The sequence below is a fragment of the Ursus maritimus genome, unplaced genomic scaffold (genome assembly GCF_017311325.1).
Source record: "Ursus maritimus isolate PB19 unplaced genomic scaffold, ASM1731132v1 scaffold_4, whole genome shotgun sequence".
Taxonomy (NCBI): Eukaryota; Metazoa; Chordata; class Mammalia; order Carnivora; family Ursidae; genus Ursus; species Ursus maritimus.
Window position 1 is genome coordinate 57,410,386 of NW_024426552.1, and position 11,064 is coordinate 57,421,449.

Sequence of the window (11,064 nt, forward strand, 5' to 3'; positions counted from 1 at the left end):
ATCACATATATAGGTTCAGGTATCTACCACTAGTCAAGATACAGAACAGTTCCAACACCACAAGGATCCCTGCTATTGACCTTTTGTAACCACACCTCCTTCCCTCCTACCATCCCTTTGCTCTCCAACCCATCCCTAACCCCGTATAACCACAAGACTCAATTTTTACAAAATTTTTTCATGAAAAATTTCAAATATTCAGAAAAGTGGAGATAATGGTATAATAAACTCCAGGGGTGCCTGGCTGCCTCAGATGATCGAACACTGGATCTTGGAGTCATGAGTTCAAGCCCCACGTTGGGGATGGAGATTACATTAAAAAATAAAATTAAAAACAACAACAATAAAAAGACTCAAGATGTCAGTTAACTAGGTTGAACAATTATTTATATTTTGCCACATTTTATTTATTATTTTTGCTGAACTGTTTTGAAGCAAACCATACCTGTCATGAAATTTCTCCACTAAATATTTCAAAATCCATCTGCAAAAAGTAAGGGCCTTTCTTTCTTTCTTTCTTTCTTTCTTTCTTTCTTTCTCCTTCTTCTTCTTCTCCTTCTCCTTCTCCTCCTCCTCCTCCTCCTCCTCCTCCTCCTCCTTCTTCTTCTTCTTCTTCTCCTTTTTTTTTTTACATAACCACAATAACTGACAGTTACATAACCCCATAACCACGATTATCATGCTTAGCAAAAATAATTTCTTAATATTAGCTAATACACAGATGGTATTTACATTTCCCCAATTGTTTTTAAATAAATTCTTAGGATTTATTTTTTTTCAAATCAGAATACAGATAAGATCCACACATCACATTTGGTTCTGATGCCTCTTTAGTTTTTTAAATCTAGAGTGGACCTCTTTTTTATTCATGTCATAGATTTGTCTTCACCCCATATTCTGGATCTAATTGCTTCCTCATGGATTCATTTATTTTCTTCTTTCATCCACTTCATTTATGCATGTCAGTATATATGGTATCTTTTTAAGTAAACTTCTCTTATTAAAGTGTACAAACAGAAAAGTGCAGCTTGGGTTTTCACCAAATGACCACTCATAAGTAAATAACAACCAGACATACAATCAGATCATTAGGGGCATCCACAAGACCCTCCAAGCCACCAACCCACCCGAGAGGTAACCATAATACTGAGGTCTAAAGACATGGCATTTACATTTGAATATTTTATGAATGGAATTATTAGAATGTTTCCCTATTATCTGCTTTCTTTCATTCCGAATCCTATTTGTGAGAAGCATCTGTGTTTTTGCAGGTAGCCATTATTTTATTGTTATTTTCATCCGTCTATATATTCAATTGTGTGGCTATATCATTATTTATCAGTCTTGCTGATAATAAATATTTGAGTTGGTTCAATTTGGGGACTACTGCATATAATATTGCTATGAGTATTCTTTTATATGTCTGTTGGTGTACATTTGAATGCATATTTTTGGCATAGCCCAAGGAGTGGAAGCACTATGACATAGGGTATGCTTATGTTAAAACTTTAGTAGTTATTGACAGTTTTCCAAGTGATTCTACCAATTTATTCTCCTAACAACAGCAAATGAGAATTCTAGTTCTCTACATTCCATCAACACTTGGTATTGTCAATCTTTGTAATCTAATCCATCTGTGGGTAGTTGGTGGCATCTTACTGTTTTAATTTGTCTTTTTCTTATGGTTAATGAGACTGAGGGCCATTCCTATGTTTACTGGGTGTATGAAATACCTGTTCAAGTAATTTGCCTATTTTAAAATTGAGCTGTCTTGCTTTTTCTTGTTGACTTGTAGTTGTTTTAGATTGTGAATGCAAGTCCTATGATGATTATGTGTTTAAACAAATCCTGTGTGTGTGTGTGTGTGTGTGTGTGTGTGTTAAAACTGATCATGGGTTTACATGTTGTCAGCCGATCTTGACTATAAGACTCTTATATTTCACCTAATGATCTTAGCAGCCATTGATGATTATTGCCTTGATCGACATTGCCCAATAGAACTTTCAGTTAATGGAAATGTTCTAAATCTGTGCTGTCAGTATGGTAGCTACTCAATCGAGCACTGAAATGTAGTGCTGTGACTGAGGAGCTGAATTCTAATATCAATTAGCTTAGACTTACTTATTTTTTAAAGGATTTTATTTATTTATTTATTTATTTATTTAGAGAACATGAGCTGGGGGAGGAGCAAAGGGAGAGAGAGAATCTCAAGAAGACCCTGTGCTGAGCTTGGAGCCTGATTTGGGGCTCGATCCCATGACCCTGAGATCATGACCTGAGCCAAAATCAAGAGTCAGATTCTTTTTTTTTTTTTAAAGATTTTTTATTTATTTATTTGACAGAGATAGAGACAGCCAGCGAGAGAGGGAACACAAGCAGGGGGAGTGGGAGAGGAAGAAGCAGGCTCACAGCGGAGGAGCCTGATGTGGGGCTCGAGCCCATAACGCCAGGATAACGCCCTGAGCCGAAGGCAGACGCTTAACCACTGTGCCACCCAGGCGCCCCAAGAGTCATATTCTTAATGGACTGAGCCACCAGGCACCCCTTAATTAATTTAAATTTAAATAGCAAATTGTGGTTAGTGGTTACTCTATTGGAGAGTACAAGTGTAGGCTCATTATTTCATGCTTGTGATATCCAATTTTATCATCCCTTCTACACTTGTTAGGTGAGATTCTTCTAGAAAAAAGGACATCCAGGATGGCTTTATATTAAATTCACAGCTTGAAGTTTCTTTGGACCAATGAGTGTGAATATGGTCTGCAAGACAGAATAATGGTTGGTTTATAATTACAAACTTTCACGTATGTGCTCCCCAACTACCTTCTAATTTCTTGTAGGTGAGAATATGGGATGGGTTTTCTTCAAGTTCACTCCCTGCTTTGTGGGAAGATGGTTCCCATTAGAGTCTCCACACTGGGATTTTGTCTTCTGTCATTCTCTTCACTGGGCCTTGAAAACTAAACCTTAGAGTTTGGCCAGGTTCAGGGCAAAAGCAGCTGCATTACTCAACTCATTTTTCTGTGTTCCTTAGACATTGGCCTGATAACTCTTATTATCTTGTCAGATCTCTGATGATTTGCAGAAGATTTCTGAAAATATCTTACGTTTTTAGTTATTCTTAGTGGGAGTTTTGTCCAATGATGTGGCCCACCTTATTTCCAAAACTAGAAATGGGACTCTATCATGTATTCTTTAAACCTCACAACAACTTTGAGAAGGAGTAACTATTATTCCTCTTTTTTCCCCAGATAAGCAGATGAGGCCCATAGAAGAAACTTGCACACGATCACACAGCTAGTAGACATTGGAGCCAGAATTTAAACCCACTTCTATTTGACTCAAGCCTTTTCCCTTAAACACCCAACTACATACATTATTTAGATTGAAGACTTCCAGTGGCTTTTATGAAAAGTAGTTTAACTTTTCAATTTTGCTTTTTAAAAGTATTAGATAACAAGGAACCCAGATGCTAAATAAAAAGATGTTTAAATACGTATTAACAGCTACTACCAAAAAGTTCTGTAGTTAAAATACATATCTGAAGTAAATGGTGAGGTGTTAGGATAAAAGAAGAAAGAGCACAAATAAAAATAATATTTGTAGTTGTCCCAGTTGGTAAACCGGCCATAGCTCCTTTACCAGACCAACTGTGTGTTGGCAGCCAAGAACTCACAGCACACTTGTACTGAAACTTGCCCTCAACCAACAGGAAGTGGCCCATCTGGCAATGTCTAGAAGGTTATGGACTCTGTGTCCGTGCTCCCCCGGCCCCCGTACTCAGTGGTCACAAGCCAATATGAGAGTATTAAAGACCAATCTTCTTGCCTCAAGGAGACATGAGTCTGTGAGAACATTCATTCTCTAGAGCTCCCTGTGGAATCAGTCTCAACATCCCTCATCAGTGTCTCCTCTCCTTTCCTGCTTCCCTCACTCCCTTACACATTTCTTCAGAGCAGCACTCCCCTCAGGAAATCACTCACATGATTCCGCTCACACTCAGCTTCCAGGGAACTGAACTGAATACATTGCCTTCCATTTCCTCCCTCTGCTCCATTTTCTTTTCCACAGAAATCCTCACTGAGTAGAAATGACTGCATACTCTGATTTTTCCAGCCATGTTGAATATGGTCAGGCAAGCATCTTGTTCTGAGTTTTCACTAAAAGATGGTCTTGCAATTTTAGCCTTCAGGGTGTCTGGGTGGCTCAGTCTGTTAAGCGTCTGCCTTCAGCTTCGGTCATGATCTCAGGGTGCTGGGATAGAGTCTCACATCAGGCTCCCTGCTCAGCAGGGAGTCTGCTTCTCCCTCTCACTCCTACTCTCCCCCTCTCACTCAAATAAGTAAATAAAATCTTAAAAAAAAAAAAGAAATTGTAGCCTTCATTTCAAGGGAATTGAGAATTCATGTCCACATCTTTTTCTTCTGTATCTTTCTTCTGTTCTAGGATCTGAATCACATATAGATGCTATTTTCCAAGGGGTGTACTTAATTTTAAATGCACCATCGTGTGGCCAAGGTAAGTTACGCACTGGTATTAGTAGTCTCTGCTTCCGACAAACATAGCCACACAAAAAATACTACCTATTTTAAAATTTGAATGTATTTATCATTGAGGTCTAATCTCAATGAACACAGTTTCTAGTCTTACCTTTAGTAGGCAGAATTAACACTTATCCATGAATTATAACTGCTAAATTGCAAATGATCTCACTAGAGATTTTTTTAAAAATGATACTCCTATGGCCTGTTAGATTCAATAAAATGGACAATGTAGTTTCTAAATATATCTGATTTTCAGGAAGAATATTATATGAAAGAAAACATTGTCTCAATATGTTTGATGATCTCTAAATTCAATTACACTATCAGTAGTGTGAAACATTTGCTTATATCTTTGTAAAAGCAAAGTGTTCCTATGCGAAATAGCAATGCTAAAATTGCGAAGTTATAGATGTGGTTAAGGCACAGGGATAGGAGAGGGGTGAGAGGGATGACGGGTCGAATTCAGTTATGTTTATTTATTTAACATCATAAGTTATAGTGCTCCATTAGATAATTAATATAAGGCATCCCATTTCAGAAATTGGCTCCAGGCGGATTTAAATAATTCACAGTTCAATGAAATGCAATCTAGAAACCCAATACCTTTAGCAAATGACGTAGCCAGTCTCTCAGTTTGCACTTCTCTCTTTTACCCCAACACTAGCTTCTATTTCACATGTATCCTTCACCTTGACCAGTCTCTAAAGTTGTTCTGTCCAGTGGATCTCTTCCTCCTCTCCCAGAAAATGTAATCTTTTCTTGGTCTTTAACTTCTTTTGGCTCTCTGTTAAACTTCTCTACTGGCTTTTCCCTAGTAGGTTAAAAATATATTCCAGCCACTTGCACCTTACAAAAACCATTCAAATCAAAACAAAAACTTCTGTCAATCTAATGTTCAATAAGCAACACTATAAATAAAAGGATAATTATTTCTGTTAATTGTTTTCTAGTTACTTAAAAATACCATGAAATAAATCATGCATATAGAAGAACATATAATATTTACATGGACAATTTAACAATATAGATATATATGTATCCATTACTCAGATTAAGAAATAGAACATTTAAGTATCATAGAAACCTGCCCTCCATCGATTGCATCCATCTTCCTTCCCTTAAAGATAAACATTACTCTGACATCTGTGTTGACCAGTTCCTTCTTTTAATTTATAGATTTGCTGGGCACCTGGGTGGCTCCGTCAGTTAAGCGTCTGCCATTGGCTCAGGTCATGATCCCGGGGTCCTGGGAGTTGAGTCCCGGGTTGGGCTCTCTGCTCTGCAGGGAATCTGCTTCTTCCTCTGCCCCTCCTCCCACTCGTTCTCTCAATCTCTCTCTCTCTCAAATAAATAAATGAAGTCTTTAAAAAAAATTCATAGATTCGCCACCTACATATGTATCTCTAAATAATATATTCTGAAGTTTAAAACAAAGAAAAAGAAGAGAACAGCAGAGTAACAAGCAAGCAGCAAGCAGCAATCTTTCTGTGGGAGGGAGGATAGTGCTCCCACCATCGGCTAATGGCTTCCAGGAGAAAATCGACTCAACAGAGCCTACGGGTCATGATAGGGCCTCAGTTTCCCTGAGCATTTACAGAAATCCTTTCCAAGGAAGTCAATGGGCAAGGGTCTTCCAGCATCCTGGCAAGCATAGGGCTCACCATAATTTGGGCCCTTAGACCAGATACAAGACATTTAGCAAATATGTGGTAAGAGAGGGGCGCCTGTGTGGCTCAGTCCGTTAAGCATCTGCCTTCTGCTCAGGTCATGATCTTGGGGTCCTGGGATTGGGTCCTGCATCGGGCTCCCTGCTTAGCTCCCTGCTCAACAGGGAGTTTGCTTCTCCCTCACCCCCTCTTGTGCCTGTGCTCTTTCTTTGTGTCTCAAATAACTAACTGGAATTTAAATACAAACTTAAAAAAAAATTAATGTCCTTATCCAAATTTTTATGAATTTTGCCAGGTGAGAAACAGAATGAGATTCTTCTTGTCACATTGTTTACATAGAGCTGACAACTCTTAATTGTAGCTGTCTATTACCAGCCATCCTTTAACCCCAACTAGATTTACCGGCCTTTAAGCTTAGTATTTTTCACTTGTCTTTCACACTCGTATAACCTTACATTGCCTCTGACTCAGTTTGGATTCCATGGACAATCATTACTGACACACACACATGCACACTCATCTCCCTTGCTCCCCTCTTGCTTTAGCATATTCCCCTGGTAAACTTCAACTCTAATGAAATCCAGCTCAGCCCTTTCTGTGATTATACTAGTGCAACTGCAGAAAAACACACACCTGCGCAGGCTGGTTTGGCTTTATTTTGACAGGTTGTAACAGTTCTTAATTTTATGAAATAAGGAAAGTTGAAGAGTAGTATAAAGATTTCCCATATACCCTTGACTCACATTCCCCAATTATTAACATTTCTGTGTTTGCTTTATTTGCTTAACTAATCTCTCTCTCCCTGCACACACTTTTTTTCTGAGTCATTTGAGAGTGAGTTAAACCTAAGTACATGACTTCAACATAAATAAATATACAACAGTATATTCCCGCAAACAAGGACATTCTCACTGTAGTATTTTAGTAATTTCAAAAATGGAAATTCATATTGAACAAATACTATCACCTCATCTGTAGACTTTATTCAAAGTTTTCCAGTTGTCCCAATAATGTCCTTTATAGAGAAAAAAAATCCGGTTCAGGATCCAATCCGAGAGCATACCCTGTAGTTAGAGTTAGTTGCCGTATGTCTTTCATCTTCTTTAGTTGCCATATGTCTTTCATCTTCTTTAATATGGAGCAATAGTATACTTTCTATGGCTTTTAAGAGCTTGATATTTCTGAAGAATTTAAGTCAATTATTTGTAGAACGTCCCCCAACTTAAATTTGTCTTATGTTTTCTCTTGGTTAGGTTCATAGCATGCACATTTGATACTATCTGTAGTTTTGCACCTCACTTTTGTTCTTTAACAATATATTTTGTAGATCTTTCTATAATCAGCAAAGAGTTTCCTTATTTTTTTGACCATTATTTCTTCAAATATTCTTTCTGTCTCTTTCTCTCTCTCCTTTCCTTCTGAGACGTCCATTGTATGTATGTTGGTCCATTTGATGGTGCCACAGATCCCTCAGATTCTGCTCATTTTTTCTTTCTGCTCCTCAGAAATGATAACCTCAATTGACCTATCTTTAAGTGTGCTGACTCTGCTGGCTCAAATCTGCTATTGAATCACTCTAGTGAAATTTTCATTTCTGTGATTGTACTTTTCAACTCCAGAGGTCCTATGTGGTCCCTTTCATAATTTCTTTATTGATAGTCTTTATTGGGTGAGACATTGTTCTCATAGTTTCCACGTTTGTATATAGTTTCCTTTAGTTCTTGGAGCATATATAAAATAGTTGATTCAAAGTTTTGTCTGTTCAGTGTCTGGGCTTTATTAGGGACAGTTTTGATTAACTTTTCCTGTACATGGGCCATGATTTCTTGTTTCTTCTTACAGAAGCCTTGTAATTTTTTTTGAAAACTAGACATTTTGAATATTATAATGTGGCTACTCTGGGAAATCAGATTGCCCCCCCTTCCCAGAGTTTGTTGTTGTTCCTCATTCCAGTACTTCTTGTTTTTGTTATTGTGATAAAAGATACATAAGGTAAAGTTACCATTTTACCCATTTTCAGTGTGCAGTTCAGTGCCATTAAGTACATTCATGTTGCTGTGCCACCGTCACCACTGTCCCCCTTCAGGACTTCTTCATCTTTCCAAACTGAAGCTCCATACCTCTTAGACAATAGCTCCCCATTCTGCCCTTCCTCTAGCCACTTGTTGTTATTGTGATAAAAGATACATAAGGTAAAGTTACCATTTTACCCATTTTCAGTGTGCAGTTCAGTGCCATTAAGTACATTCATGTTGCTGTGCCACCGTCACCACTGTCCCCCTTCAGGACTTCTTCATCTTTCCAAACTGAAGCTCCATACCTCTTAGACAATAGCTCCCCATTCTGCCCTTCCTCTAGCCACTTGAAACCACCATTCTATTTTCTGGCTCTATAAATTTGACTACTCATAAGTTGAACTACTTTTGTAAATTTATGCTCTTCATCATGTGTGGCCATAGAAATCTCTGTTCTGTTATTTTAGTGGTCAGCTAGTGATTTGACAGAGATTTTTAAACTCCAAAAACTGAAAGAAGGAAGGAAGGAAGGAAGGAAGGAAGGAAAAAAAAGAAAGAAAGAAAGAAAGAAAGAAAGAAAGAAAGAAAGAAAAGAAAGAAAAGAAGAAAGAAAGAAAGAAAGAAAGAAAGAAAAGAAAGAAAGAAAAGAAAGAAAGAAAGAAAGAAAGAAAGAAAGAAAGAAAGAAAAGAAAGAAAGAAAGAAAGAAAAAAAGAAAGAAAGAAAGAAAGAAAGAAAGAAAAGAAAGAAAGAAAAGAAAGAAAGAAAGAAAGAAAGAAAGAAAGAAAGAAAGAAAGAAAGATCCATCCGTAGTCTCTGCAGGTGGTGCTTTGGCCTGCCTACAACATTCATTCTGGCAGTTTACAGCTCAGACTTGCTTTGCCTTCCTGCTGTGCAGAGCCTCATGGCAAGAGTTTAGGGCCTTCTTAGGTCACTTCTGTGCATGCTTCTGTGCATGTGTGTGACTTTCTAGATTCCCTGGAATTTGGAGGAGCTTTTCAAAGACCTCACTCCCCAGCCTTTCCTCCCAAACTTTTCAGATAGCCCACTGTTTGCCTCAACTGTTTTCCTTTGCTCCCAGTTGCAGTGGCTAATTCATTTGTTTGCTACCAGCCCTCCCCTTTAAGGTGTCTGTCCCATCCCTGCGAGAGTTGTGAGTTAGGTGAAATAAAGGCAAATCATTGAGTTGTCCTTCAGGGAGCCACCAGACAGGTCAAAGCAAGCAACCCCAATTCTTTATAAGTTCTGTGCTACCCCTTCCAAGGCTAGGAACTTGAACCAGGAATGTGGGCTGTTGTGGAGTGGGGGATGGTAGCAGAGTAAAAGAAAATGTCACAAAGCTCTCTTACTGAGACTCAGCTGGTTTTTGTTTTGTTTTTGTTTTTGTTTAGAGAGAGGGAGAGGCAGGGGGAAGAGCAGAGGGAGAGAAGAGAGTGAATCTTAAGCAGGCCACATGCCTAGCACAGAGCCCAATGAGGGGCTGGATCTCACAACACTGAGCTCATGGCCTGAGCCAAAATTGAGTTGGACACTTAACCACTTAACCAAATGAACCACCCGGGCACTCCTGCCTTTTCTATGGTTAGGTATTTTAATAAATCATATGTAGAAGGTGGGAGGAACAAAGTGCAGTGAAAACTGTACTTGACAGAGAAGCAGCAGTGACTCCAATAGCCAGCACGGGGGGGTATTTGGTCCTTTATGTGGTTTGAACCATGTCCACATTTTTTCTCTGTTGACATGATTATGGACTGGACTTATTTTGGTCTTGCTCTATCATGGTCGTAGAGTGGCTTTTTAAAAACACTGGTGTTACGTGTGACTTTTTGTGTTCAACAGACCACTGTGGCCTGCTAGGAGTACCTGCCATCTCCCGGCTGTCAGGGATTACTGAGAAGCGATCTCAAAACAACTTGCACAGACTCAACTCTTTGCATCTATTCACTTACCTGCCCTTGTGACATATATTCTTTGGTGATACTAAGGATGACCAGTCCACGTTCCTATTCTAGGCCCGCCCATTCATTTGCACAGCAGATCCTACCCCTTTATCCATTCAAGATCTTCACTCCAGCAGCCCTCTCTACCTCTCCAGCATCCGAAATTTTACTTCTCTGTTGGATCACTCCCATGAGTATTCAAATATGCTGCTGTTGTTCCCATCTTAGAAAAAACAAATAAAAATTTGAAAATGAAGCAAAAGAACAAATCCTCCTTTGACCCTAAATCTCCCCTCTAGCTACCACTCGATTTCACTGCCTCATTTAGAGCAAGACTCTTCCAAGTAGTTGTTTATACATACTGCCTTCTACTCCCTTTCCTTTTCTCTTGAATCTCCTCTGTACCAAAATTGTTCTTGTTAAGGTCACTAATGATCTCCAGATTGCTAAATACAGAGCGATACAGAACTATTCTCAGTTCTCACCCTACTTGACCTGTTAGCAATATCTGACATCTCTGATTTTTTCATCCTCCTTGAAATACTTTATTTGGCATCAGGCTGAGGTTTTTACCTCACTGGCTATTCCTTCGTAGTCTTTGCTGTTTCCTCTTTATCTCCTCAACTTCTAAGTCTCTATTTAAAAACTATGTCATCCTTGGGTGCCTGGTTGGCTCAGCTGGTTAAGCGTCTGCCCTTCAGCTCAGGTCATGATCCCAGGATCCCAGAATCCTGAATCAAGCCCCACGTAGGGCTCTCTGATCAGTGGGGAGCCTGCTTCTACCTCTCCCTCTGCCTGCCACTCCCCCTGCTCATGCTCTCTCTCTGTCAAATAAATAAATAAAATCTTTTTTAAAAAAATAAAATCTACGTCATCCTTTAAAAGTTGGGTCTAAAACCT